The sequence below is a fragment of the Ursus americanus genome, chromosome 2, assembly GCF_024610735.1.
Source record: "Ursus americanus isolate L20-20 chromosome 2, mUrsAme1.1.p, whole genome shotgun sequence".
NCBI classification, from domain to species: Eukaryota; Metazoa; Chordata; class Mammalia; order Carnivora; family Ursidae; genus Ursus; species Ursus americanus.
In genome coordinates this window covers 42,410,479-42,438,326 of record NC_142128.1, presented here as the reverse complement: position 1 = coordinate 42,438,326, position 27,848 = coordinate 42,410,479, and the positions used below count along the sequence as shown (strand labels likewise).

At 58.3% G+C, this 27,848-nt stretch overlaps 1 long non-coding RNA gene across 5 annotated transcripts; it reads left to right on the top strand.

Moving 5' to 3' along the window:
- The first annotated feature begins 102 nt into the window (after nucleotides 1-102).
- Nucleotides 103-22,767, top strand: LOC123783478 (uncharacterized). Of its 5 annotated transcripts, none has more exons than XR_015721489.1 (6): nucleotides 103-180; nucleotides 2,444-2,510; nucleotides 14,058-14,159; nucleotides 16,234-16,333; nucleotides 20,080-20,190; nucleotides 21,700-22,767. It is a non-coding gene; the product is annotated as an uncharacterized LOC123783478 (long non-coding RNA). The 5 variants fall into 5 exon arrangements; XR_015721490.1 differs by lacking the exons at nucleotides 103-180; nucleotides 2,444-2,510 and adding an exon at nucleotides 7,137-7,334 and having other exon boundaries at nucleotides 21,700-21,821; nucleotides 21,979-22,767; XR_015721492.1 differs by lacking the exons at nucleotides 103-180; nucleotides 2,444-2,510 and adding an exon at nucleotides 7,137-7,334 and having other exon boundaries at nucleotides 21,979-22,767.
- The last annotated feature ends 5,081 nt before the right edge of the window (nucleotides 22,768-27,848 follow it).

Below are 27,848 nucleotides of genomic sequence, written 5' to 3'. Positions count from 1 at the left end.
TTTGCTGCCTTCCAGGGAGAGCAGCCAGAGAGAGAGAGAGGCAAGCGGAATTCCTGAATGGACAGACAGATGCTACGTCACCGGAGCTGCACCCCCCCCACGCCACAGGAGGCAGGAGCCGGAGCGAGGCAGTCCAGCGGCAGGGGCCACCGAGCCGGCTCTCCTCCTCACAGAAGCCCGGTGAGTGGCCATTCGGAGGGGTCCTTGCTCCCTCAGACATCTGGGCTGGGGTGGGATGGGATCCCCTAAAATCAGTCGGGGCACCCTACTTTGCCCACTGGCTAATGGAGGCGGGCGTGACAATCGCAGAAAAGAACGGCAGATGAAAGATGTAGGGGTGACCCGCAGGGGTGGGGCATGTGTGTGGAGGAGCAGCCAGCAGAGCGGGGTCTCCCCTCCTGCTTCCGGGGCGCCCACAGCAGCGAGCTGAGGCAGCGGCCCTCGGCCCACCACCAGAGCCCAGAGCGCCTCCTGGTCCCCTCCTTCCCCGGCCCAGCCAACAGGAGACAGCTCACCAAGTTTGTCAATGGGATTGGGGGGCTTTAGGGTCACGGTGCTACTGATCCTATTAATCCGCCCCTCCCTCTCTCCACCAGACGGCCAACATCTTAATGCTCCTTCGAGAGGAGGGGCAGGAAGGAAGACTAGTGGGGATGGGAGGGAAGAGAAAGATGGTTCTGTATTTGGACTCCTGACCTCTTTCCTCTAGTCCTCTCTGCCCAGGGGACTTCAGCTCTTAGGGGAGGGCAAGGTCGGAGGAGCAGGAGGCAGGGGGCTGGGGGCGAGGGAGGAGCCACATTCCCAAACAAGTGGGGACTAGAATTAGGAAAAAACCGAAAGCATTTTATAGAATTTAGACTAATCTAATTTCCCTTCTTTCCTGCTTTTCCCATGAGCTGGCAGGTGGGAATGGGGCTCAGGGGAGCTGACAGGCCAGTGAGGTGTTGGGGCCAGATGCTTAAGTTCCAGAAGGGGCAAGAGCCCCACTGCAGCTCTCACGAGCCCCCTCTGATGCTGGTTTTTATTTCTTGCTTTTCAAGAAGGGCCGGGGGATATAGAGAGAAGGCTCCATTCTCACTCCTGCCCCCACCGCACAGGGCTTTCTGGGAGGCCGGCTGGGACCCCTGTGGGGCAGTGGGGGCTGGAGGCCTGAAGCCTAATTCTGGTCCCCCAGGCAGATTTCTGGGAGAAGCGGAGGCTGCCAGTCACCAAACGTGCACACACGCTCCATCCCTCCTGGGGTGCGGTCCTTGTCACCGTGCTCCCGGCCTGGGTAGGACAGGGCTCAGCAGGGAGAGGCATGGCTGCTCCAGGGACCCCATGCCTCTTTTTGATGAGGGGGGAGGAAGGCGTCAGAGCCCCCCCCCAGCTGTGTTTGTGCCCATTTTCTATCCAGTCTGCGAGTTGTGGGGGGTCGGCCCTATTTGGCGCGAGGATCGTTTCAGACCGAGACACCCCTTTATGACCCATGTGCTGGCAGAGCAGAGGCTGGGAGGCGAGTGGGCATTTGTGGCCGTGAGAAGTGGGGCGGAGGCGTTCGAAGCTCTCCTCCTAGAAATCGACCGGGATGGAAGGCTTATGCCTGCTCCCCAGCCCTGCCTTTTTATGATTCCCTCTGCATTAAGGGAGACGATCTTCCTGATGGAAAAAGAAGGTGGAGCAGTTGTGGATTGAGTTGGGGTAGAAGGGTTCACACACGCACACGCCCGCACACACGCGGATACACTTCTCCTTCTCGGAGCGCATCAGGAGCAGGGTCACCCACGTCATTCCCCTAAATCAAAATTTAGCCTGAAAGCAAAATACCGGGAAGGCGAGACTATACAATATTGAGACTTGGTTCCACACCCAACATTCACATGTAAAAAACTGCTTTGTATTCTCACTTCTCACCTTTTGTGTATGTGAGACGGAGAAGGAGAGGATGGGGGGTGCGTTGGCAGCTCCGGGGTCTGCTCTCGAGGATGACGGGGTGAGAAAGCTAGAGACCTAGCAGGGTTGGCCATACCTTCCATGCAGAGCATTTTACTGATACGCTGCAGTTAGATCGAGACAGACAAACCTGTCTCCTTGCCCCCAGACCCCTCGTTCTGCCCCAGCAGGAGCCGCGGGGATCTGTGAGGAGAGAGTGTCCCCTGGGCAAGGAACTACTTCTCCAGGTTCAAGTCAGAAGGGCCAGGCGCCTTAGCTTCGGCCACAGGTGGGAGGCGGAGCAGTGGGCGCCGTCCAGGCAGCATGGGGCTGGCAGGGGCCCTGCCTTCCTGCCGGTCCAGGCGTCCAGGCTGCTCTCCCCCGCAGCCGCGGGTGCTGCCTGGAGCTCTGGCAAGGGAAGAGGACGGCCTGGCCTGTGGAGGAGGGAAGGGCCGAGGAGGGCGGCAGGGAGAGGGGGATGCAAGGGAGAGAATCGGAGCCACTTTAACCTGCACGTTCTCCTCCCTGACAGGGCCAGGCATCCAAGAAGCAACACCCCGCCTCTGGTGTCGTCACGGGTGGCCACCTTGGCTTTTAGGGTATTTATTGTCTTATTTGTTTGCTTTCGAGGGCGGGGGCAGCTGGGGGGAAGCTGGACCTGCATCCCCTCCGTGTTCTCCTGTTCTCCCCACCCGGCCTCTTCTAGCTTTGGGGCCCTGACTGTGCTCCCCTCTGACGGTAGTAAGACCTGTGGAGTTGTTGGTGGTGGGAACGAAAGGTCCCCCCTGCACCCAGCTCTGTGAGAGGGAGGAGAGGCCAAGGCGAGCCAGGGGACTCTTCCTCTTCTCTCCGAGGTTGCTGAGGGCTGGGCAGCAGCTGGTTGACCCAGGAGGAGGCGGGTGGGGGCAGAGCTGGGCAGGGATGTCCATACCTGGGCCACAGAGGTGAGAAAGGAGAGTGGGGTGGGTTGTGGTGAGTGGGGATCTGGGAAGCATGCAGGCCCTGGGGGGGGTGTGGGCCATGCCCCTGAAAGCAGAGGTTGGGAGTGCCGTGGACATGGGTGGCATTTGTCTCGGTGCATAGGTTTGTGTCTGCACGCGTGTGCACGGCGCCCTTGCACACCCATGCTTTTCCCCACTTGCTGAGGGCAGGCCCTCTGCCATCTCCGTCACCTTGTCCTCACCTCCATGGGGCTCCGAGGCAGGCGCTCAGCTCGGTGTCTGGGTCTAAGAACTGGGAGCAGGCAGGGAGGCAGTGCTTACGGAGGCCTGAGGAATTCTCGGGCTGGTCTCTCAACAGGAGAAAAGCACTCTTTGGGGAGGGAAGGGTGGCATCCCCAGGGACAAGGTCTTCCAGATTGTCCCCATGTCCTCTAGTCTCCTCTGCCCCTATGGAGATAGACAGATTGTTTTCACGGCTTTAGCAATTTTTTTTATTGCCAATTCTTGCTTGTATGCGTCACTATCCCACAGACAATGCGAGTGTCCTATAGCAAAAGAATAATGTGTGATAATGTTCATAATAATGATACCCTTAGAAGCCAGAAATAAAGACCTGAACCCACCCTCTTCCAAATGCAGCTTTCATCTGTATCTTCAAAACAAATTAATCTGATAATTGAAACAAAGAAAAAATATGTTTTTTATTTAATTACCTGTATGTTTCAAGAGAGTGGCCTAATGCCAAAACGTATTTTGGACCCAAATTATAAAAATCTGTCCAAAAGCTGCATCCTGAGAGCGTCATTCAGGCCATGTTTTCCTGTACATGGGCCTCTTCAGGCACAGACAATGGGTGGGCATCAGGACGTAGGGATGGGGGTGGGGACAGGCACGGGCAAAGAAGGCAGACTCTAAGCTAATGGAGACACTTGCAGACTCAGATCAATACCGGGGACTTGAGGGGCTCTCCCCACAGTACCCCAGAATTTCCCCAGAAGGACTTGGGGTGGGGTCTGCAGGCCGTGGCTTTCTAGAACACCGACCTCAACCGCGAGTGCTGTGGGCTCCAGTGGAGGCCTTCCTGGGGAGACTGAGGCTGGCCAGCCAAGCACAAGGGAGACCTAATGCACCCATTTTCCTCCAGCTGACAGCCTCTCTCAGGCCTGCTGCATCCAATTCTAGGTAGTACAAGGGTCTCTTGTGGTCAAAGGAACTGCCTTAGTCACTAACACACAACACCGTCGATCACTATGCCTCTCCCCTCCCCTCCCCTCCCCCCCACGCAGATCCCACGCAAGACACACACTTTGTCAACACCCTCGTTCTCCACCCATTCGCGCTCAGTCCACGCGAGGGCAAACTCAGCCGGGCAGGCACCTGCCCTTGTTAACCGCTCTTTCCTGGGCACCCACCACGTTTCAGGCATAGTACCAGATTCCCCAGACCCCACTATGTGTGCTGCTGCCTCTGGCCTGGAGGGCTGGCTCCTCGGCTCCCCTCGGCGCACTGTCCTTTTGAAAACCAGAGTAACAGTATAGAAAGCAAGCCCCGTGCGGTGGGCAGTTTTCTGCCTCTTCCTCGGCTTAGTGGAACGGAGACCGAGGCCCCACTAGCCTCCATCCCTGAGCAGGAGCCCTGGGAGGTCAGGTTGTCACGTCTGCCCAGGCAAAACCAAACAAAAAATTGCTTCCTCAGGAGTCTGGCCAGGAGGGTGACTCCGACGTAAACGGATCTCCATTCTCTCCTGCGGGGGCTCCTTACATCAGGGCTCTGCTCAGGCTGTTCGCGCAGTCACACCCAAAGCCCAATGGACCCATTTCTTTCCAGACCCCAGTTTTTGAGAAGGTCCAGCTGAGTCTGATTTTGCCCCATAGGGATGAGGGTGTCTCCACTGGGCAAAGAAGACTTTCTGTGTCTAAACCGCCCCCTCCATCCCCAGCAAAAATACAGCCCTGGCTGAAAGAGAAGGAAGGTTCATGCTGTTCCCGCGGCCTCTCCCTGCACTCACCGGGTGGCTCCAGGGGAAGGGCTTGTGGAGATGAGCTCGGGCCCCTGAGGGCAGGGGACTTGGCTGGAACTGGTGACAGAGGAAAGCGGAGGGTATTGGCTAGCAGACGGGCCAGTGTGCCAGCTCTTTCCCACCTGCTGGCCCGGGCCTCCAGGGCCCTGGGTGAGGGGAGAAAGGGAGGGGGGAGTGCGCTCCACGTGCTCCACCATTTGCCTTTGTGGGGGGCAAATGGAGGATATTTGTAGGGGAAGTTGGTGGTGTGTGCAGAGGAGTAGGCCCTATCCAGGGTTGCTGGAATGTCTGGATGGTGTTGGGTTTCTTATAAAGGGGTAAGGAGTCAAGTACCTGGAATTATTTGAGGAGGTTAGGAGGCTGGAAGTGGAAAGGCTGGAGGGGACTATCGTCTCTCTGGGGCCTGGCATGGAGGGTGCCTTTACAGAATGCATTTAGCAGCATGCTGGTAGGGTAAGGCTGTCTGGGAGAGTGTTTGGGGAGGATTCCACTTCTCTGCAACTGAACTGGGGCAACAGACCCCCTAGTACTCCCCCAATGCTTGCTTCTGAGCTGTAGGGGCACCTGGAAGGGGCAGGAGGGGAGAAAGTAGGCAGTGACCACTATGTGTCTCTTTCCTTCTTTCCCCACGGCCGGCTGGTGTGCTCCCAGTTCTGAGAGAGTAAAGAATTGATGCTGCAGAAGCTTCTAGAAAGCCTTTCCCTCGGGTAAGGGTCCTGAGAGTCTCTGGAGGCTGACGGGGGTGGGGTGGGGGTGGGGGTAGGGAAGCTGTGGCAAGCACAGCCCTGAGAATGCCCTGAGACCTGGGGAAGCCAGGCTCCATACTGCTGTTCTCCTGGAGAAATGCAGGCCCCCTGGGCTTTATTCTATTTCAAAGTGTCTCCCACCTCTCAATTGTGTAGCAACTATTCAGACATTCTCCAATCTTTAAGGGGGTGCATAAAATGAAACCCATTGGCCAGGGGCTTGCATCTAATGGGGTGGGGGGAATAGCATCCAGGCTTGGCTTTGTCTTAGAGGGTGAAGAAAGGCAATACCCCGAGTGGATAGAACAGTCCGGCTGGGCCTGCTGGCAGACTGAGGGGCGCACCTCTGTTGGCACAGCGTTCAAGGATCCCAGGTGATAGGAATCCACCCGTGTTAAGCAGACACAGGCTGTAGGTATCTACATTGTAGGATTTTTCAGAAAAGGGGCCGAGAGTAGGGCGGTTGGAGGGATGGGGTAATTAGGGACCTGGGACACTCCCTGGCGGACACTGAGGCTCAGCTAGGGTCCCACAGCTCTCTAGGAGAGCTCCGCCAGGCAGTGAGAATCTGGATCCTGCTTGCAGGGCCGCGAGCTGCCGGGGTTGGGATGTGGCATTACTGGACTCTGATTCTCTGGACCAGATGGGGAGCCAGGTCAGGAAAGCACGGAACCTAAAACCTTGCTGAGAGCCATCCTTCTCCCTATGACCCCAGCTCTCCAGACACCGGAGATGGAGCCGGGGTGGGGGCGCACCACCGGTGGGGGTGGGGGGCTTCCGTGGCTGAGTGGGATCTGCGGATGCTGCCCAGGTTAACGCCCGCTGGGACCCACCAGCCTCCCCCACCTGGAGCCTTGGGGTAGCGAGCAGGTGCAGGAGATATTCCCGTTTCTGCACTGCGACTAGGGACGTCCAGCCTCGCTCGGACCCCGCGTCTCCCGGTAGGAGTCCCTAACTTCCAGAATCTTTCCCTCACTGTTTTGGGTTGGAAACCAGCAAGATCGAGGTTCCGCCGGTCCTAAAAGGTTAGGATCCCAGTCTGGAAGGGATCAGAACACGACAAGCACAAATATACTGAGGAGAGGAGGCAGGTAGGGGGAGAATCTCCAGTTATCTGATTCTTTTTAATATCTCTGAGCCCCCCCCCCATCCTGGTGCAACATACCTAGGGCCCAAATGGAAAATGTAGGGCCAACAAAAAGAGTGAGGATGGAGATCAAAGCCACAAATGACAATGGTGGGAGATGGCAGGAGGGCCTCGGGGTGGGCGAGGCAGCGAGAGGCTGGGGGTCAGCACACCGAGGTAGTAGTTCCTCCCCCACCCCGCTCCTGGGGGGGAGGGGCGCCCCAATTGCGCGCTCCAGCTCTTCCCTGGAAGGAGAGGGGCGGGGCCGGCTGGGAGACGAGGCGGTGACGTCAGACTTGGCGGAGCCAATCGGAGACTGGCCTGGGGAGGGAGCGTGAAAGGATGAATGAAAAGTCCGGAGCCGGAGCGCGCCCGGGCCAGAGCAGCGGCCGCGGCGGAGGCGGGAGCTGGGGAGGCAAGGCCCGCTCGGCCCTGCTCGCCTCGGCTCTGCTGAGGCTGAGATCCGGCGGGCGCCTCCACCCCGGCGCCAGCTGAGCATTGGCACCCCGGACCCGGGGCCACGGCTCTCCGTGGCGGGAGCGCGCCGGGAGGACCGCGCGGGAGAGCACGATGCGCGCCCTGGGCTCGATGTAAGTGGCCTGGCCGGCTCGGGGCAGCAGGTGGGCGAGCTCCTCGGCGTCCAGGTGCCTGCGCGTCCGCCCCAAGGGGCCGGGCGAGACCCACACCCTCCTCCCGGCTGCCGGGACCTCCGTGACGATTCCCGTTCCGGATCGGAATCCCCGCCAAACGCTAGGGCCCCTCTCGCCTCGGACCCCCGGCCATTTTCACAGCCTTGGGTGCTTTGTGGACCTCTTTGTACAAAGCCGTTTCTCTAGGGGTCCCGCGGGGCCGGGGACTCGGCTCACCTGCACCGCCTGCCCCATCTCGTGGGGGGGGGTGTTTCCGAGAACCCCTCCCGGGTGGGGTCTTTGCCCTTTCCTTCTCTCCCCGAGACGCGCCGGGGAGGCCCCGGGGGCGTCCACCCCGCACCGGCTTGCCTCCCTCCGGGTTGCCGGGATTTCCTGTTCCCTGCCAGGACGCTGCCGGGGGGTTTCCCCCACGATTCGCTGCGTGCCCCCGGCTTTAGTCAGCGCCCTCGTTCCAGCCCTTTGCGAGCAGGGGGTCCCCGCGGCTCCCACGCAGAGGGTTGGGCTGTTGGGCGCGCCCTGCAGCTTGCAAAGGAGGGCGGTGGGGACCCCGTGGGGCTGCCGAGGCCTCCGCTGCGGTCCCTGCGGTCGTCCCGGGTGGCGCGAAAAGCCCGCGAGTCCCTCTTCCTGCGGAAGGACCCGCGAAACTCCCGCTTCTGGCTCGGCTGGGAGCGGGAAACGAGGCGCTCGAAGCTTCTGGGGCCCGGGGGCGATCCCTGGACCTCGACGCCGCCGGCCTTCGCGTTCTTCGCGTCCTTCCCACGCCCTTTTCGGTCTCTGTGGTGTCTGTGTCCTGTGCTCGGGGTCCCTTTCCGTCTTGGACTCCGTTTCTCTCTCCGCCCCCACCTCCACCCCTGTGCCCTCTCCCATCTCCACCCCTGTGCCCTCTCCCATCTCCACCCGCGGGCGGCCGGGGGCGGCGGCGGCGGCCGGGAGGCTGCGTGGAAGAGGCGGCGGCAGCAGCCAGGAGGCGGGGTTGGTTGTTATCTTTGGTTATCTAGCTGTATGAGTGGTGTGGAGTCTTCATAAAGCTAGATAACCGAAAGTAAAAATAACCCCATACACTGCGCAAAGGGCCCCGGGAAAGCTGGCCGCTTGAGCGGGCGGGGGAAGCCCACACGAGGGTCTGGGGGCGCGAGGACCCCTAGGCCGTGCCGGCTAGAGGAGATGCCGCTGGCCCGCGGGCCTCAAGACCGAACCCCAACCTGGGTCCGCACAGGTAGGAGGCGCCGCCCCGGCTCACGTTAGCCAGGTGCTCCCGATGAGCTTGAGGGAGGCCAGATGCTCCCCATGAGCTTGGAGGAGGCGAGAAAAGGGCAGGGTGGTTCCTCCTCAGGACGGGGCTTTTCCGGGCAGAACGCGGAATGGGCCACTGCGGGGGAAGTGCTCCGAGGCAGAGATCCGTTGGAAGCTAGTTGCAGGTTATTTGGGACAGTGCCTAGGGCTCCCGGTCCAGGCGTCTCCCGTGGGCGCTGATGAACAGCTTCCCGCAGGCTCTAAACAGCTCTTGCTGGGGAGGGAGGCTTTGGGGAGACCCCTCCCCAGACCTTCTCTGGGGGAGAAAAGGAAAGAGCAAAGAACCCACCAGGGGTTTTTGCTTTCCTCTGCTCCCTGAAGCCTTGTAGGTCTACCCAGCTGGGCTGGCAGCTGAGAATGGCAGAGTGGAGACAAGTAGGGGTAGACCTGGAGGCACCAGCTGGGTTCTGGGGCAGGGGCCTGCAAACTGTTTCTCAGCTCCCTTGTTCCATTTTCTTTACTCTTTCTGATCCAGGACCTGGGTCTGGGGTCCTGAAGAGCTTCTCATGCCAGCTTTGTCTTCACTGACCAAATGGGTTGAGTTGGGGTCTTTCAAGACACCTTCCCTTCCTATCCCATCCACACTCTCTGAGAAATCATCTCCAGGAGCAAATGGCCTCAAGGAGCTCAAACACAAAGGAATTTGTAGCTTAGCATTTATGCTGCCCAGAGAAAGCAAAGAATTAGATTAATCAGGGCCTTTCTTAAAAGAATCCATTTATCTGGCCTGACCTAAATATTTTAAGCAAAAGTGTTTCAGTGCAGTTGAGAGGAGGACAGGCCAGAGTCACTTGGTAGAATACAAGTAAACGTAGCAAAGCTAGAAGCAGCCCCACTGCATTTACTCCCTCTCCCCGTTCCGTCCCCCACCACCTGGCACCCAGAGTGTGGGGAGAAGAAGAGGGCAGGAAAACTGGACAATATGACCTTGTATAGACTCCGGTTCCCTGCGTAAATTTACAGTTTCCTTTTTTTTTTTTTAAAGATTGTTATTTATTTGACACAGAGAGAGAGCAAGAGAGGAAACACAAGGGGGGGGGGGTGAGAAGCAGGCTTCCCGCAGAGCAGGGAGCCCGACAAGGGGCTTCATCCCAGGACCCTGGGATCTGACCTGAGCGGAAAGCAGACGCTTAACGACTGAGCCACCCAGGCACCCTAAATTTACAGTTTACTCCAGGAACCGATTTTTATAGCTAGGAGATTATGATTCAATTATATATTATGTGGGAGAAATATTGGGGAATCTAAACTAAAATACTCAGGCTTCAGAGAGCCTAGAGCACACACGTTTCCTCCCTTCAGAGGTTTGGAGGAAGGAGAGATTAGCCGCCTCTCACTTTTTTCAGCTGTTTGGAATTTGGTATTTTTGGAGGGAGGCAGTGGAGGCAGGATTAGGGAGAAAGGGAGCAGGTTTGGGCAAGGACTAAGAATCCCTAACACCACACCGTACCTCCTGGTAACAGCCTCTGTCTACATGCCTCTCTCTGATGCTCCGACACTGAGAGGTGGCTGCTATTAACCCCATTTTACAGACGAGGAACCACAGACCCCAGTGCGAAGCTAATGTCACTGAATAGTCTCAACCCCCAGGGCAGGACTAGAGAGAAGGTGGGGGTGAGGGATGAGTGAGAGGGAGGGAAGGGAGCATCAGGGGAAAGGGAAGGCCCAGGAGAGGTGAGAAGAGAGCCGCAGGCCTGGTTGTGATCCCAGCAGGAGAAGCACCAAGAAAGACAGGCTTTTTTTTTCTTTAAATATTTTATTTATTTGTCAGAAAGAGAGAGAGCATAGGCAGGGGGAGCAGGAGAGGGAGAAGCAGGCCTCCCACTGAGCAGGGGGGCCAATGTGGGGCTCGACCCCAGGACCCTGGGATCATGACCTGAGCCAAAGGCAGAGGCTTAACCCACTGAACCACCCAGGCGCCCCCCTCCTTTTTTTTTTTTTTTTTAAGTCTTCCTCCTGCAGCTGGCTGGAAGTGCATGTTTGGGAGCTGCCGAGACTCATCCACATAAGATTTAGAGCTTATATTTTAACCACGGTGGGTTTATATTGTTATCGTGGGGCCCCATGAGCACATCTGACCACTGGGTCTCTAAAGGAGACTAGAGGGCCGGAGGGAGCGGGTGGGTGGAGGGCTTACACCCTCCGGAACAAGCACCCCCTCCAGGGAGAGGAGGTGGAGGCCTGGAGGGACGTGCTGGGGGAGCGTGTGCTGCCTTCTGGGTACACGCGGCGTGCGCGTGGGTGTGTGGGCAGGGCTGTCAGGAGAATGATGGGAGACTGTGCTGGGAGCTGTCTGTGTCTGCTCATGAGGGAGACACTGAGTGACCTGGCATGACGCTGGGTGTGTGTGTGATCGATCCACGGTGGGCAGGAGGCTTGGCTGTCTGATCAGAGATGCCTGACTATGCATAAGTATAAATCCACTAAACAAACAGACACTCTGGGGTTTGGGAGGGTTTACCAAGCGCAGACGTCACAGTGATATCACGGAGTCCTGCCGCCCGCCTCCCCCAACTTCTGTGCCACATGACACCCCTCCAGCTGAGCCCACTAGGAAAACTAATGGGATGGGGGTGCGAGGAGGCTGGCTCGAAAGGGGCTCACAACGGCCTCACCAGTTACCAGTTAGTGAATTTCTTGCTTGGTACCATCACACTTCGGTGTTCACGAGTTTTTAGTTTTATTCTTCAGATCTTGGGACATCCACCCATTCCTACTGGGAACCAGTTCTAAGTGGGTTTCTTCACTCATTTTCCTCCCTTGCCCTCATTCCAATGCCTTCCTATTGAATTCTGAGTCTAGGAATTTAAAGGCAATTTTCTCCTAAATTTCTAACTCAAGTTTTGATTATCACTCACACCCTCACCCTGGGTCAGATTTTCCACAACTCGGGGCATTGAAAGTTTTCCCCAGTCCTAAGCACCATCACCGTTAGCAAGCCTGGGGAGGGACTGAAATGGAAAGAGCATATGTGACTGGACCAAGGTCTGTGCTTGGGCTGTCACTTATCAACTGCAACATCTCTGAGCCTCAGCAGGATGTTACATAAGGAAGGGGAAGAATGTGTGCCCTTGGGATTGTTACATGGAGCAAACAAAGAATTCTATGTAAAAGATCTTGTAATATGTTACGATATCTATGGGCAAAGAGTCATTCTCCGGCTACAGTTTGGATCTGAAAGCATATGATTGATCTCAGAATGCAAAAAAGGACAGCTCTTTGATACGCTCATGACTGAGGACCTCAACACATTTAAACTTGAGGAAGTCTTCTTTTCCAGCTTTGCAGTGGAGGAGGGACTGCTGGGGACCTGGATAGGCAGTGTCTGAAGGCTGTGGGGAAAGGCCTGCTCAGGGAAGAGCCTGGAGTCCATGGGGCAGTAGGGCCATCGTGTTTTCTCTTCTTAACAGATGTTATCACCTGTTGGTAGAATACTTATGATTGGTAAAGTGACTTACGTAGGTAGAGAAATATGGCATGGGTAGATGGTGATTCCAAGCTTATTCCATTAAGTTTATAGAATTACTAAAAACACAGTTTATATAGGTAAAAGACCCCTTAGGCAGTAGGTATAATTAACAAACCAAACGGAGACCTGCCTGTCAGCGTGCAGAGTTTTCTTCGGCACTGAGAGACTTCAAGAAGAAATGTTTTCTCTCTTCTTGCCTCCTGATCTCCCACCTCCCTGACTGCCAAATCAATTCCCCAGGTTAGTAACCCACCGGAGAAGCACAGCCCCCTCTACCTTTTTCTGGGTCTGGAAGTTCTGCTTGAAGTCTGCCCTTCTCAAGGTTTGGGAGCTGCAATATTCTGATGCTTATTTCTTCACCTCATTCCCACCCTAATGCTCTGGGCACAGATTGACCTTTCCACCTTCTTTCCTTTGCTATTGAGACCTCCGAGATCTCGGGGGGGTTATGGCACGATCTCATCCAAAGGCAGGGTGTGCCAACTTCCCTAGGAGAAAAACCCATTTAGGTTAATGCTTTAACATCACTGGAGGGAAGGAGTAGACAAAACCATGAAAACATTTCTCAGAGCTTTGAGGAAAATGAGAAGCAGGATTATGAAAGGTAAATGTGTGTAGGTGCATATTTAGATAGGAGAGGGGTGAGAGGAAAGGGGAACCCTTCCTTGCCACCCAAGCTCTCCCAAGGCTCCGAGTGACACCCCCCTCCTCCTGCCCTAATCCCCCCATTAAGGCTGCTCTGAGTTTGTTATGACAGCGGCTGAAGGCAGCTGAATTGCTGTTTGCCGTGTCTGCTAATTGGACTGAAGGGTAGGAATCTGGACACTGAAAGAGACCATTGTTGCTGTTTACCTTCTACAGCTGCCTCCCTGGGGACCTTCTGGGTGAAGGGGAGCAGCATGCCCTCAGGATCACTGCACCCATGCCCTGTCTCTGCACAAGAAACTGAGGTGGGGAGACAGTTCATCTCATTGCTGATGTCATTGAGATAGTTTGAGCTTCCACAGCACAGAAGAGACAAGCCCAACACCTGAGTCAGTCTCCTATCCAGATCAGGCCCGGGGCCACCAGGAGTTCCCAGGAGAGGGAAGTTAGATGCTTGTCCTTCTCTTCCCTATTGATTCCCCACTTCTTCGGGGCCCTAGCTTTGCCTCTTCCTCCAGCTGATCAGGCTTAACCTCTGTACTTTTTCTTAGGTGCTTTCTTCCAGACCAGTGATTCTTGACTTGGTTATGCACTTTAATCACCTGGGGAGCTTTAAAAAAAATACTGATGTTTGGGTCTAGTTCCAGACCAATGAAATCAGAGTATCTGGATGAGGCCTAGGTATCAGCATCATTTAAAAGTTCTCTGGGTATTTCTAATGTGCAGCTAGGGTTAAGAAGCACTGAGGCAGGCTTACTTCTCTGCCTGCACGACAGACACACAGGCACGCATGCACCCAGGCACGCACCATGCCCTTTCCTGTCTTCCCTACCTCTCCTCTCCAGCTATCCAAGTCTGTAATACTGTCAGGTGGGTGTGTATCTGCCCCTGTGTACCTCTCATCATTGTCACTAAATTCCTTGTGAGAACCATAGAATTTAGGGTGGAACTTAGAGGTCTCCACCCCGTCAACTACCTCAACCTGAGCTCTTTTCCAGGGGCAGGAACTGTGACCCTGTTTCCCTGCGGATTTCCAGATAGGATCCAGATGAAGACTGAGCTAACCTAGGACTCTTATGTCCTTAGGGATGGAGAGGTGTGGGGTTCAGAGTTGCACTGGCTCTTGGGCTCTCCCCCTGTCCCCCGGAAGTCGGATTTGCGATTTGGATATCTTCAGAGAGGAGACACTTTCTTCAGGGAGATCTGCCACTTTACTTACAAGTTTCCAAATGTTTCTGCTTCTTCTCTTCCTTCAGCTTCTCACCTGGGGCGGGAGGGTGCTCCAACACCCTCCCGCCCTCGTTCCCCCACGCGTGAGCCAGAGCCGCGCGTCCAGCACCACGGACAGCTCCCGGGCGGTGAGTAAACAGAGGGGTGGGGGGGCCTTCTATCTGTCTCTAGATCGCGTAATCTGTGGGAATTGTTTGCAGGCAGCTGTGGAGTCTCAGGAAGAGGAAAAGGCTGAGGGCAGTTGGCATTCCATCTTCAGGAAACTGTGTTTGTCCTCTTTGGGGAGTCTGAGTGAGGGGCTGCGGCCGCAGCAGGGAGGACGAGAGTTAGATTTCAGGAAGGATTGAACCGAAGCTCTTGTGAGATCAGGCAGAGCTAGAATGAGCCTCCGCCCTCTATCCCTCATTTTACAGATTCCCAGGAGTGGAAGAGTTATGTCCAAGGTCACTCCGCTGAGTAGTGGAGATGCCGAGCTGCAGCCTTCTAACTCCAGGCTGGCCTGCCCACCGTGTCTGATGTATCCTGTGGGGGCCTCCCTGCCTGGGAGGAGCAGGCCTAATGCTTGTAGAGAGGGTTCACAGGTTGTTCTTGCACAAAAAAGGCCAGAATGTATGTGTGGACATGCGAGGGGTCCACACAAGCCAGGAGGAGGTGGGACCAGCTTCTCTGTCTGTCCGCAGAGGTGTGGAGGGAAGGTCTCAGACAGAAGCTCAGGGGAAAGCATACCGAGCAGTAGCTGGCGAGCCCATGGGAGAAAAGGCAAGGGGGCAGCCATCTGCCAGGGCACAGAGGCCAGCGGATGGCCACGAGGAGTCTCCAGAGGCCAGCAAGAGTCACGCAAACTGGAACAGGGCCTGGGAAAGGCCCTTCTGTGTGCCCAGGCCTGCTTCTCCAACACCGGGAGCCCAGAAACAAAGGGGCCATTCTCTCTCGGATGTGATGCCGCCATCTCCGGCTGGCAGTGCCAGGTGGTGGGGGCATCAGGGGGTGTCAATCTATTATCCCCCCCAACTCTTAGGTCCTCTGGGGCTGGATGTTGGGGAGGTGGGTGTTCCATGCTACGTTGCCATGGCAACTGCCCCAACCCCCACCTTCCTAAGCACAAAGAGAGACAGCTTTCACCCCCACCCCCAGGAAGAACCTGGGTCTGGTTGGGAATCTTCCCTTGGGAATCCTCCTTTCTGATGCACAAGCCTCGGCATGCATGAGCTTCACCCTCTTCTCAGCACTGGAGCCGAGCTGTCCAGGCAGAGGCTGGTGCATCCAGAGACTCTGGGAAGGTTGTGCGAGTGAGCAGGAGTCCCTTGTACTTAACCCTCTCTGCCCTCAAGCTCTCCTGTCCCTGACCTACAGCCCAGGCCACCCTGGGCCTTCTCAGCTCAAGTGACAGAGGCCTTGACCTTCTAGTCTTTCCCAGAAGTGAGGGACACCCTGCCACCCCCAGCTAGCCTCCAGGCTGTGGGAACAGGAGAAGAGGAGGGGGTCATTTCTGCCCCCCTCCATCTGCACCCTCCGCCATTACTCATTAAGCATTCTGCCCCCTCCTTCCGCTCGTTAAGCCTGATTTGCATACATTTGCATAATACAACTCATTTGCATTCCAGGAGGCTCATGGTTGGAGCCAGGAAAAAAGGGGAGGGGGTTGGAGAAGAGAGAAAAGGGGAGAGATTTTGTTTTCATCAAAGTGTGTGGGGGGGGGAGGTGGCAGGAAGAGGACAGAAATAAAAACTCACACTACTTTCTTTCTTCCCTTCTGCTGTCCCTCCCTGAGCTGGACTCAGATGCCAAAGAGAGATGCCAAGGGGCCGGCTTTTCTGTCCTTTTTTGTCTTGCTTCCTCCGGCCTTGGCTCCCCAGCCTGGCCCCCCACCTTGTTGGGCTCAGGCTTCAGAAAGAGAGAGACAGCGGTAGGAGGCAATGCTGTGGGAACGGAAGCAGAGGAGAGGGAGGCTGCCATCTTAGGCAGCTGGTGCCCCTAAGATGGCCACCTCTGACAGGTGGATGGACATGGCGGGGGGACGGGGTGAGGCCACAGGAAGCCCTTGGTGGCCGACCGGAACGTGGTCAAGTCTTCCTGCTTGTGGAATTGGGAAGAGAGGACGGGAGAGAGGGAAGGTGGGAGGGATGGGGCATGGCTGCCCCAGAGGAGTGGGAGCCTGGCATAGGAGCAGGGCTGGTAGAGAGGGCTCCCATTTCCTTCCAGACCCCTGGTGAGCGCCGGTGGTCAGAGGACCTGGCCGAGGATCTGATGTACAAATCCTGGAGGGGTCAGAACTGGGCATCTCAGCAGGAGGAAGGAGAGGGTAAGTGGTGGGTAGGCAGGACCACCTGCCAGTTGGAGGATCTCTCTGGGGCCTTCAAGGGCTACTGTGTACTTGAGCTTCGAGTCTTCTCTGCCCAGCCCAGCAGTCTGGCTTCTATCTTCAAGACTCTGCTGAAGCTGCCCACCCACCCCCCACCCCCGATGGACATCCACAGCGCCTCCACTGGCCCACCCGTCCCTGGGGCCCCCTGCTCAGCGGGGCGACCCCTGCAGAGCATTTCCTACTGGCATCGTCCTGCCTGCTCCCGTGGCCTTTGGCTCTCCTGTTACACCCTTGCTTATGTGTTCTGGCTTCTGCTTATTCGGTCCTCAGCCCAGGTTGGCCAGGTCCCCATTCATGAGTGCTCCCCAGGGTTCTGCAGCCCTGCTAGTGTCTCACGTCAGCCTCAGCCATCGTGGGGCTCTAGACGCTTGCCCACTTCACTGGTTGTGGGCTCTCTGAACTCCAGATCCATCCCCTACCTACTCTCTGCGCTCCTGTCCTTAGCTCCTGAGGCAGAGGCTGGAGGGGTGCACCTGCACTGTGGACGCCCAGGCCCGAGCTGCAAGGAGAGCCGGGAGGGCTCCCATGCTTTCAGCTTCCATAGTGACGCATAAGCTGACCTCCCCCAAAACTTGCAAGGTGGCCGCTCCCCAGATGCTGTCCAGGGTCCAGACGTTCACTGGCTCAGCCCTGCTTCTGGCTTGGCCGGGCTCCTGCCACCCTGTCTCCACCAAACTCCTAGGCCCTCAGGTCCTGTCGGGAGCAGGCCCTCCCCCTCCACACCACTCACATCAGGACCATCTCCCCCCTTTGTAGCGCCCCTCCACCCACACCTTCCTTTCCTTCGCCCTGTCTCCATGTGCCAGGGGCCATGCCAAAGATGAAGGTGGGATCCAGGCCTGCTCTGAGGAGCTAGCGGTCCCGCAGGGAGGGCAGACACCCAAGAATCACAGGACGGGGGAATCACCTGGGCCGGGTGCTGCAGGGGTGCGGGGAAGGGCAGTTAGGGAGGGCCTCCTGGAGGGGCCAGAGGAGAGGTGGTAAGACAGAGGGGTGAAGGTGATAAAAGGTAAACAGAGTGTCATCAAGTCCAAGTTCTGAGGATGTGGGTGGTGGAGAGTGGACGCAGGGGATGGGACTGTCCATTAGGGGAACTCTGGGCCAGGAGGAGATGGGACATGGGCCCCACCAGGGAGGCTGGATGTGACGGGGCACTGGGGAGTTAGCTGACAGCCTCAGAGATGCTGGGAGCGGGATACGGATGTGGGGGCAGCACATGACCACTCCCGGGAAGGACCAGGACACTGCATCCGGCTGCCCACTCAGCCCAGGGCCCAGCTGGACGTTTCATAGGCTTCTGGTTAGTTCTGCAGATGAAGAAACATGTTTAAGGCCTGGGAGCCACCTGAGGAAGGGTCGCTGCCTCTCCCCCCAGCCTCACCCCACTGTCCGCTCGCATGCCCTCTTGCACATGGGTAGGCTTGTGGGAGCTCTCTGGGAGGAGAGGTGGAGAAGCCAGGGCTGGTGCCCAGCACTGGTGCCCCGGGGTCAGCAAGGAAGACGGGCAGCTGGGGACTGGAGTGAAGAGCAGAGAGGGCACTGGGTCCTGGAAAGTCCCTGGAAGAAGAGGTGAGGGACAGGGTGGGCAGTGGGGGTGGGCCAGGGCTCTGAGGGGATCCCTCCTGGACAATGGCTAAGGGAGGCTGGAGAGGCAGCCGAGGAGGTGAGGCACTGCTGCTGGCCACTGGGGTGGGGAGGGGAGTGGGGGTGCCGCACCTGCCCCTCCCCCAGGCCCAGCCTCTGCACAAAGGCTTCTCTGTGAGTGGCCATGGAAGTGGCTCTGTCAGGTGAGGGGGCTTAGCTCCCAGGGCCCACAGGGGGCGGGTAGAAGGGGGTTGGAGGAGGGGAGGGCTGAGGGGTAGCCTCCAGCTTTAACCAGACCCGGGAAGGAAATGGAGAAGCTGAGATCTGGCCAGGCTCTCATGGTGACAGGCTCAGGACAGGCTCCTCTCCATGATCCCATCAGGCCCCACAGGCCCCCTGCACCAAGGCCCTGCTGCTGGCCTTCTTCCCGCTGTAACTCCCCATCCTGCCAGGCCCCTCCAGCCCCCTTTCCCCAAGCCATAGCTCCCCTTCCGTGGTGCTTCCCAGCTCCTGCACAGGGCCTCCCCACCTCCCCCAGGGAGGGCTGCGTGGGGAGGGAGGAAAGAAGAGAGTCCCAAGTCTGCCTGAGACCCCCCAGGAGAAGTTTCTCTCCTTGCCTGGTCTTCGTGTCACTTACTGCTGACCAGTAGGGTGGACAGACCTTCCCACCACCCACGCGTCCCTGTGCACACCGTTCCTTCTAATTAATGTTTGGGTTTGAGGTGCTGACAGCAGGCAGGATGTCAGCTCAAGGCTTGCCCACAGATTTGGTAGAAGGGCTCCATCCACAGGACGGACAACAGAAGGAGGTTTCGGTTGTTGACCCTGGAATCGGACGGGCTGGTCAGGATGCAAACCCTGGCTTCCCTCTCTTACCAGCTAGGTGACCTTAGGCAAGTCACTTAATGTCTTCGGATCCTAACTTCCTTCCACGGTTGTCCTGAGGGATCAGATGGGTCCGTGTGAACGAGGGTGTTTTGTAAGGCCGTATGCAGATGTCCAGTGCTAATTCTAAAAGGGACATAGGGTTAGAAGGGCCGTTGCAGGTAGGTGGGAATGGTCAGGGAAGGCTTCCATGGCTCAGAAGCGAGGGCGTGATCGCTGGGGCAGAGGGTGAGGCACTGGGTGCGATCCGTGATGGAGACCTGTCTGAGAAGTGTGGCTGCAGCTCTCGTGGTCTCCGGCCACCGAACATCTTTCACACCTGGACGGTGGACTCCATGACCGTGGCTTCTTTTGTCCTTCCCGCTGGCCCCGTGTAAACACTGTCCAGCAGTCCTGGGGGTGCCGGGCTGAAGCTCCCCCACATCGCCCTAGCCCTGCAGCCCCACCCTAGGGCTCTCCGTGGGCGCGCTCGCGGGACACTGGGGCCCTCGGTGGCGTCTACAGATGATGCCACCAAGCCCGCTGTGCGGACTCCCGCCCGTCCCCAACGTGACGCTCCTCAGCGTTGTTGGGAGGGAGCTCCATTCACACTTCTCTAGATCCCTCAGCCCACCGGCCAGAGAGCCTCTGAGCAGCAGGGTCTTTTGTCTGTAAGCGGCCATTCCTTGTTGTACAAGCAAGAGCTGGGAGGGGGAGTGGTTTGGGCATCATCGCCCACAGATAGTGGTACAGCCCGTGGGCCTGCGGGGAAGGGCCAGGCTGAGGCTGGCATATGGAGGGAGAGCCCTGGGCACCGGGGCACGAGCCTCACCCGGCCAGGGCTACCTTCTGCCGGCTCTGTCCATCTGGCACCAGCTGGCTTTCCAGCGCTGCCCCCCCAATCAACCAGACTCCTTCTGCTGTGGTTGCCATAGCAATTGGCTGCCATCTTGTACTCTGGGCACTACCTCCTATCCGGATCTTCCCGTGGGGTTCCCGGAGGATGGGAGGTAGGTCTCCAGGGATTGATCCCTTCCTCCTGCCATCCCATGAAAATTAAGATTAACATGATTTTTTAAAAATAGCCAAGATGGAAGCCAACCGTATGTCAGGCTCTGTGCAGAATACTCCCTGTGTGTTACTTAATATGGCCGAGCAACCACTCACGTGATCAGCGCAAACGGTTCCCACCCAGTTTCTTATTTCTGTGACAGGCTTTTCCTCTTTCCAACCAGGAAATTCCATGATCCCACATTCCTTTCTCGGGAAGTCCTGGCCCGTGTCTAACCCTGGTCTGTACTGAAGCCCCGTTCTTCGGCCTGTGGCTTGACGTGCTACTTTGAGAGGTAAGGAGCAAACTGGCACGTGGCTACGGTCACTTCATTGGGCTTCCTGGACTCCAGCTGTTGGCACAGGGAAACAGACTTGGCCAGCTTGCTGACGTCCCAGTGCCCCTTCGAGACTTGGGGACCCAAGTCTAAGATCTGTTTAGAGGGGTGCCCAGCTGGCTCAGTCAGTAGAGTGTGGGACTCTCGATCTCAGGGTCATGAGTTCAAGCCCCATGTTGGGTGGGGAGCCTACTTATAATAATAATAAAGATAAAATCTTGTTTAGACAAGGGGACTCAGTGTCACGAAATGCTTTGAAATTCCCCTTCCTTGCCCCCATCCCTACCCAAAGAGAGAAGCAAGAGCCAGAGGCCACTGGAATGTGATGGTCTCCCAGGCCCTCAGTGTTGGCAGGGGGTGTGTGGGGGGGGTGTCCCCTAGGAAGGCAGTCTCCCTGCTCCCGCCATTCAGGGAGGTTCTGACAGGGTCCCTGAGAGATGCTGAGATGGTGAGGACCCCCTCCCTTTGGAGCTCAAGCAGAAAGCAGAGAATGGTCACCTTGACCCAGAGGGGCATCCCGAAGGGACACTGAGCAGGGGCCAGCTTTGCTGGGGGAATCTTGAATGAGGGGCAGGTGGAGAGAGAAAGGAGGCCATTCTCCACTGAGGCAGGGTAGGCTGGCAGGGAGGGGCTGGGGATGATTTACGACATCATTGTTTCCCCGCCCCCCTTCCCAGCCCCCTGCTACTGGACGGTTGCTAGGAGATGCTGGCTATCTGTGTCTGGGCTGGGAGGGCGGAGCAGGCGGTCCGGCGGCTCCATCTGGACTCCTCCTCCCCCACGGGGTGGGGGGTGCTGCTCTGAGCTTCACCCACTACCCCTCCCCAGGCCTCGACACACACCTTCCCTTCCGTTGTCCCCCAAGGCCAGCCAGCCTGGGGCTCGTGGGGCTCCCAGGCTGGCTGAGGATCTGAGCACAGGAATGCCAACAGTGAGCCATGGAGGGAGAGGGTGGGATGCAGACTCAGCTGGGGTGCTAAGGAGAGGCCGGCTCACCTCAGGGCCTCTGGGAGCTAGGGCAGGACAAGGGCCAAGGGAAGTCAGGGCCTCAAGGAACCTGGGTTTGAGGGAGATCTTATCTTTGGGTGTCCTTATCTTTGGGGAGCTACTAGTGTGAGAGGTGGGGCAGACGCCATCCCCACCCCTCCACAGTTCCCCCAGTCAAGGTTAGCGGCCTGTAAAGGCCAGGTCTGGGGTCATGGGGTGGAGAACTGAGGGCAGGGGGAAGGTGAGGCTGGACCATCTGGTCTGAGCGGAGGTGGGCTGCGACGGGGCGTGACTCAGATCCCTCCTCTTCTGGAGAGTCTCTTCAGATTTTAAAGCCCTTGGAGAAGTCAGATGGGGTGCACTGTAGGGGCTCCCAACGCTGTTGGCCCCCCAGTCCTGTGGGCGTGAGAGGGGCGCCGTGCGCACAGTAGTGCCCCGGTACCAGAGTTCCGTGCAGCCCTTGCTGATCTTCGTTCCTAGGTTCCGCTTCGGTCTACGTCAGGAAGGAGGGAGCTTGCCTGGGCTGGGCACCCGCTTGCCCATGCGAGCCCCCTCTCAGCCACATTCTCCATCAGTCTTCCAACAGGCCTGGAAACTGGCTGGTACTGTCCCCCACTTTGCAAAGGGGCAATCGGGGCCCGACGAAGGACATGGGACTTGCCCAGAGTTGCGGGCTAGCGAGCTGGGCTGGGCTGGGCTTCAGATGGGGCCTGGTGGGTCCCCTGCACACGCTGCCTCCCTCCCCTGTGGCTTCCACAGGACAGGTTCCTAACAGGCTTTGGAGTGACTGAGGGGCAGGAGCAGATGGGCGGGGCCTCGCAGCACGTGCTCAGGGGCGAAGCCACAGGGATGCTAAACCGTCCCTGTGGGTGAAGACAGGACCGGGGATGAGGCTACAATTGCGGCAGAAGTCACCTGAATCCTCCCAGGTTGGTCCTTGGCCAAGGGCAGCACATTCCCCACCTTCAGCCAAGTCCCCTGGCCACTGCCTCAGCTCTCACCTGCTGCAGATCTGAGGTCCCCGTCCTGTCATGGCCCTGGGTAGAGCTCCTGGAAGAGATGCTTAGACTCAGCCCTTTGTCATGGGGCCTCCCGGCACCTTGCCTTTCTGGTGGAGGAGAGCCCCAAGGGCTGCTGCACACTCTCGCTGGAATTCTGTCCTCTGCCTCCTGCCAAGGTCTCCATCCAAAGAGAAATTTCTTCACTCTTGACACTTCTTTTCAGACCAAAAAGAAGGACCTATTTCACCCAGTTGGCGTAGGCTCCCTCTGAGAAGCCCTCCTGGATTGACCCAGGGATGACGCTAAACTCTAGCAATTGACTGGCTGTTCCAGGAAGCCTCTGAGCAGGATGGAAGTGGCCAGGCCTGGCTCCAGCCTGGGCTGCCCATTCATCCAGAACCACTGGGGAGAGGACTTCTTTCCACCCATGCTCTGTGTCTGTAGCTGTCCACCTGGCCCATCCCGGTCCCTCCTCTGTCGTCTGAGCTGACAGTCCTCTGAGATGGAGGTCCCATCTCGTGTCTAATAAAGACTCCTGAACGTTGAACCAGTCCTGGTGGTCGTGATGTACCTGGGTGGCGTTGGGAGGGTAGGGCTCCGCCTGAGAGACCCTTGCTGTGGGGGCCACCGTTGCAGCAGAAGAGGGAAGCCTCACGAAGACACAACTCCCTCCTGTGGGGGTGGGGTGGGGACTGAAGACCTTGGCTCCTTCCACCTCTCCCAAGGCTCCTGGCAATGCCACCTGGGCTCTGGCCAGGCCCAACTCAGAGCAATGGGCAGATGCCCCCAGTTGAGGAGGTAACCCTGGAAGGACCAAGAGAGAGGGAGGGGCTGGGCTTGCTGCCCGGAGTGCCTGTGCGGGCGTCCCTGGGTGGCCTTCTGTCTCCTCCACAAAGGGACCCTTCTTCACAGATGTCCTCCTGCATTTGAACAGACCACAGAGAAAGAGCCCCCACTCCTGCTTCCTCTGTCCTTCCTCAGTAGACACAGACAGGGAGGAATATACTTAGCAGAAGGGATTCAGGTTAGACGGCAGGTAGGACTTCCCAACAAGACCCGGGTGGGAACCTGAGGGCAGGGGACCCGCGGTAAGAAGGAACTGGCACTGTGCTCTTGACCCCATTTCCCCCGTGACACATCTGTATCCAACGTGCTCCCCCGAAAGATAGGCCCCTCGCACTCTACAGAGCTCCTGCTGGAAAGTGTTGGAGTCCAGACTGCTAGCATCGTTTAAGATCTCTATCACCCTCTAAAAAGTTCTTCCTCTCATCTAGCCATAGCCCCCCCACAGAGCTATATTCTGAAACCTGGAATCTTTCTAAATAAAAAGCCTTAAGATGGGAAGCATGGTGCACTTCCAACAGCACAAAAGGCAAAGTATGTCTCCTTCCCACCCCGTCCCCAGCCACCCACCTCCTCTCCAAAAGGCAAGCCCCGGCCCCGTGTCCTCCCTGGGATACTCCGTATGCGTGTACGCACATGTGTCTACAAGCCCTCCTTCCATCTAAACACTGACCACAGCATTTTTAGGTCCCTAGACCAGGACTCCTAGCCTGAGGTCAAGACGAACCTCAGGGGACCCTGGCATCTGCTGAAATTGCACACAGAACGCTGGCTAGGCACTTGGACCCTATTTCCAGGAAAAAGGGACACATTAAACCACCTGGTCTAGGCCTGCTCTTCATTTTACAGAGGAAATGGACGCCAGAGAGAAAAAAGCTACAGCCAGGGCCCTCAGCATGGTGGACCCCGCTCCCCCAATGTAGCCAGGAGCCCCAGGGTCTCCTGCCAGGACAGCGTCCCAGAGGGAAGTGGCCACTCCGTTTGTACCTCCGTGTGGCTTATTTAAGAGCCCAGGACTTAGCCTGGGCTCCCCACGCCTGGCCAGTGCTTCTAAGGTCCCCAGCCCTCCTCTCAGAACCCTTCCTGCTGTCCAGCCTTGCAAGGACCCCGGCAGCCCCCCAGCCCTGGGTCGGCTCTGGGGTGGAGGGGTGAATGGAGACAGGGTCTGGGCCTGGGGTCAGCGTGAAGGAAGTTGCTGGGGATCTGCCCACCCACCAGCCAGAGCATCAGTCTTCACAACCTCCTTATCCTGTGGGTGTTGGGGGTCCGGGATAGGGGAGGCAGCCAGGGACTGGGGCGAGCCCTCTGCCCACACCGGCGGCCCCCTGGCCTGGAAAGGAGGCTGCCGGAGCAGGCGCTGGGACAGGATGGAGGAGCTGGGCAGGAAGGAAGGAAGGGCAGGGCACGGGCACAGCAGGTGCGAGAGGAGCTGCAGAGGGTGGGCTGCCTTTTGGAAGCAGAAAGACCCAGACCCAGACGGGGGCCGGAGGGGTAGGGGCCCTCCCTTGACAGGGATGCCAGCACTGGGCTGGGAGGGGCCGGGCGGGCCACTTCGGAATGTGCTCTCAGAGTCCCACTGAGCATATGCAGATGAGGCCTGTCTGTATGCAGATGAGACCGTCTGTATGCAGATGAGGAGAAAGGGCATTCTCTTCTCAGGGTTACCATAGAGCCCACCCCACCCCCTTCCCTCAGGGCCCCAGCTGCAGGGCAGCCTGGGAAGAGGCCAGGCTGGGGACAGGCAACCTGCCGCAAAAGGTTAGACTTCCGGAAGGACTTACCCAAGGAAAATGGGCCATTCTGGGAAAGGAGCTGGAGAAGAAACCGGGAATGTAGAGGGGCGGTGGGGCGAGCCAGGCAAAAAAGTTGGGGGCGGACTATGACAGAACACAGCCAGAGAGGAACAGGCAGGCCGACAGAAAGCTGGGAGCGAGGCAGCAAGAGAAAGAACTTGGACGCCAGGCCCCCTGGGTCCGCTCGACTCCTCAGATTGCCCTGTGGTCTTGCACAGACAGGGGCCCCCCAGGCTGACGGACACGTGCAGGACCCCCTGTTTGCAAATGGCGGGGCCCTGGCCTGTCCATCTCCGGGCAGGCAGGCTCAGCTTCGAACCTTCCAACCCATTCCGGGCAGGCAGACACCACCCCCAAGCCCCGAACACCTCCTCCTGCCCTGAGGGAGGCTGAAAGGTGTTCAGGGTCAGGGCCTGGTCCTGGGCGAGGGGCGCTGGCTGGGAATTACTGGGAATTGGCAGAAGAGGGTGGGGTGGGCTGTTAGGAGCTGGAGAGAGGGCAGATATCAGGAGAGGGCATCGGGTTGAGGAAGGATGCCAGGGATAACGCAGTGGGGGAAACTGAGGCCAGGAGATTGGGAGGGTTGCCCTCCTCCCTCGGCAGATCCAAGTCCCAGCTGGGCCTGAACCCGGGACTCTGGGCCCCCAGCCCAGGGCCCCTTCCTGGGAGTGCAGAGGCCGGAAGTGAGGGTGTCTCTGAGAATAGCCTCTCCTCTTCCTCCGGTGGCCCCTGGCCCCCCACATCCAGTGGTGTAGCCAAGGCCTTTGTGGGGAAGCCGAGGGGAAGAGAGGCCCCTTGTTGGCCTGTTCATCTTGCTGAGGCTCCACCAACACCAGCCCCCGGCACCGGCTGGCCTCTCCTTCCTGGGGGTGCCAGCCGGCCCCCACCCGCTGCCACTGCCCACTCCCCAGCTCTGCCGTTTCCTGGAGCCGCAGGGCTTTGGCCCCGGTCCCGGCCGAAGGATGGCGGGGAGCCCCAGCCCCAGTGCCTCCCGCACCTCCCCTTTCACACGCTGGCAGCAGAGCCGTGGGAACGCCGGGCGGCAGCTGGGCACCGGTGCCCGGCTCTGCCCACCCCCAGCCCAGCCGACCTCAGAGAGGGGAGAGGGGCAGGCTGCCCCAAAAAAGCCCCTTCAGGACGGGGCCCTAGAAATCCTTAGCACTAATTATGAATCTGGGGACAAACAAGGCATTTGCAAGTCAATTAGTGACAGAACTTTCCCAGGAAAGAGCTTCGTCCAGGCTCAGCTTCAGACTGGGCCCCATGCTGGGTCATCTTGTCCCTCCTCCTGTCTCTGCCCTGCTCAAGGCTCAGGCACAGAGGCCAGCCCAATGTTCTGCCAGCCCCTCTGCAGCCGAGGGTGCCAGACCGCAGTGGGCGTGAGGCTGGGGGGCAAGGCCGTGCTCTGTGGAGGTCAGCCGGAGGTCACTGCAGGGCCGCCCCTGGGATGCAGCCGGTCAGGGTCCTGGGCTCCACCGGCAGCCGGAGCCCATGGCTCCTGTGTGGAATGCAGAGGAGACAGACGGCCTGGGCTGGGGTGGGGGGGGGCAGGGCCCAGCGGACAGGAAAGTCGACGTCATTGTGAAGGGGCCAGGGGGCGGCTCCCCTGAGCACAGAGCAGCCAGGGCAGGAGGCAGGCAGCCTGAGGGGGTTCAGCTACACCTATGGGGACTTCAGGTGGGCCAGCCCGCCGTCTGGGGCCAGGGAGACAGGGCGGGGTGTTGCTCCTCCCAGGCCTGGGAAAGGCACTCTCTGCCTGGAGGACCCCTTAATTGGGGGAAGTGGGGGGGGGTGAAGGGGCTGTTGGGGCAAAAGCCCTAGAGCCAGCCTCGCTAGCCATCTGAGGGAGATTAAGGGATTACAATTAAAACGCGTTTGCAGACCGAGCAGGTGGGTTGGGGCTGGTGCTAACGATCTAATTGCCGCCTTACGCCAGCCCTGTAGCTGGGCTCTAATGAGCGGGGGGTGGGAGAGGCGGAGTGCAGGGGCCAGGAGGGACGGGGCCTACACCCCAGCTCCAGGGGTCACACCGCAGAGGCTCCCCGCTGCCTTCCCTGAGGACCCAAGGTGAAGCAGCGTCACGGGGCCTTGGGGGCCTGAGAAGGGTTTTCCCGCCCAGAATGAGCAAAGGGTGCGCTGAGGTCCCGACAGAGAGGAGCCGTGAAGACAGGGGACGGTTAGGGTGGACTCTGTGTCAAGCATTGTACGAAATACTGATAAACGTATATATTCCTCACAACCACAGTAAAGCCGCGTCCCCCTCAGGACGAGACTCCGGAGCTGGGGGTCCCACTGACCAGGGGCGGCTCCCTTCAGACCCGTCCTTTCTAGGAAGGGACAGAGGGGCAAACCCTCTCCAGACTCCGAGAGACCCCGGGCTGAGGGTCCCAAGTGTGCAGGCTGTAGCCCCCAAAGCTCTGCTAGGGGGGCCCAGCCTCCTCCCCTGACTTTCATGCACAGAGAAACCTGGACACAGAGAAGGTATCACACGGCTGAGCCCTTGCACACACTGTTCCACTTCCGGGAGAGCCAGCCCTTCCGTTTCTTTTTTTTTAAGACTTTATTTATTTGAGAGAGAGAGAGAGAGAGAGAGCACAGAGCACAAGCAGGGGGAGGGGCAGAGGGAGAGGGAGAAGCAGGCTTCCTGCTGAGCAGGGAGCCCGAAGAGGGATGGATCCCAGGACCCCAGGATCATGACCTGAGCTGAAGGCAGACGCTTAACAACTGAGCCACCCAGGAGCCCCCCGTCCGCTTCTTTTCTGCCCTTCTGAGAGGACTTCATCTCCCCTGCATCCCCGGGCTCCCCTCAGGGAAGGGTTATCTCCCGCTGAGAGGGTGTTACACACACTTGGGAAACACAGGGACGGTGTTTACTTCTAGAAACTGAAGGGCCTGACCCGGAGTAGCTCTGGGAGGGTCCAGAGCAACCAGGGATGTGTTTGTCTCTGGGACAGGACCTGGGGTGGAGACTGAGGCACGAGGGAACTCTGTG